Source organism: Schistocerca piceifrons, chromosome 10, assembly GCF_021461385.2.
Source record: "Schistocerca piceifrons isolate TAMUIC-IGC-003096 chromosome 10, iqSchPice1.1, whole genome shotgun sequence".
Classification (NCBI taxonomy): Eukaryota; Metazoa; Arthropoda; class Insecta; order Orthoptera; family Acrididae; genus Schistocerca; species Schistocerca piceifrons.
The window spans coordinates 36,794,480-36,796,180 of NC_060147.1; positions in this window are offsets into that span (position 1 = coordinate 36,794,480).

A 1,701-nucleotide genomic window follows, 5' to 3' on the forward strand; every position below is an offset into this window, starting at 1 on the left:
TTCATCCGCAAAAATGACGTTTTGCCATTCGTGCACCCAGGTTCGTCGTCGAGTACACCTTCGAAGGCGCTCGTGTCTGTGATGCAGCGGCAAGGGTAGCCGCAGCCACGGTCTCCGAGCTGATAGTCCACGCTGCTGCAAACGACGTCGAACTGTTCGTGCAGATGGTTGTTGTCTTGCAAACGTCCCCATCTGTCGACTCAGGGATCGAGACGTGGCTGCACGATCCGTTACAGCCGTGCGGATAAGATGCCTGTCATCTCGATTGCTAGTGATACGAGGCCGTTGGGATCCAGCACTGCGTTCCGTATTACCGTCCTGAACCCACCGATTCCTTATTCTGCTAACAGTCATTGGATTTCGACGAACGCGAGCAGCAATGTCGCGATACGATAACCTGCAACCGTGATAGGCTACAATCCGACCTTTATCAAAGTCGGGAACGTCATGGTACGCATTTCTCCTCCTTACACGAGGCCTCACAACAACGTTTCACCATGCAACGCTGGTCAACCGCTGTTTGTGTGTGAGAAATCGGTTGGAAACTTTCCTCATGTCAGCACGTTGTAGGTGTCGCCACCGGCGCCAACCTTGTGTGTATGCTCTGAAAAGCTAATCTTTTGCATATCACAGCATCGTCTTCCTGTCGGTTAAATTTCGCGTCTGTAGCAAGACATCTTCGCGGTATATCAATTTTAATGGCCAGTAGTGTATGTTTATCGAGAATATTTGCTTTTAGGAGAGCGTTTGAACTTCAGTACTTATGATTTTTAGAACTTTACGACGTAAATGGCTTTAATGACATTGGTGCTCCATTGCTTCTTCATTGCGTGACTTGCGCCCGTCGTTCTGCCGGGTGCCATCAAGAATGAGCTAGATAAGATGAAGCTTTTCCATTACGTTTTAGATCCCGTGACTGTTAAATGAATCCAAACACGTAAAAGTGCAACCAGTCACTTTTTTTGAATAGTTTTTTGGCATTCCATGAACCGGTTTTCTAACCTTTTGAGGTTAACTTAGATGTAACGTATTGTGAATACATACAAAGAAGGATCCTTTATTGTATGATCATATGATAGCAGAACAAACACTGGTAGCAGTTACTTCTGTAAAATATTTGGGAGTATGCGTACGGAACGATCTGAAGTGGAATGATCATATAAAATTAATTGTTGGCAAAGCGGGTGCCAGGTTGTGATTCATTGGGAGAGTCCTTAGAAAATGTAGTCCATCAACAAAGGAGGTGGCTTACAAAACACTCGTTCGACCTATACTTGAGTATTGCTCATCAGTGTAGGATCCGTACCAGGTCGGGTTGACAGAGGAGATAGAGAAGATCCAAAGAAGAGCGGCGCGTTTCGTCACAGGGTTATCTGATATGCGTGATAGCGTTACGGAGATGTTTAGCAAACTCAAGTGGCAGACTCTGCAAGAGAGGCGCTCTGCATCGCGGTGTAGCTTGCTGTCCAGGTTTCGAGAGGGTGCGTTTCTGGATGAGGTATCGAATATATTGCTTCCCCCTACTTATACCTCCCGTGGAGATAACGAATGTAAAATTATTACAGAGATTCGAGCGCGACGGAGGCTTTCCCTCAGTCGTTCTTCCCGCAAACCATACGCGACTGGAACAGGAAAGGGATGTAATGACAGTGGCACGTAAGGTGCCCTCCGCCACACACCGTTGGGTGGCTTGCGGAGTAT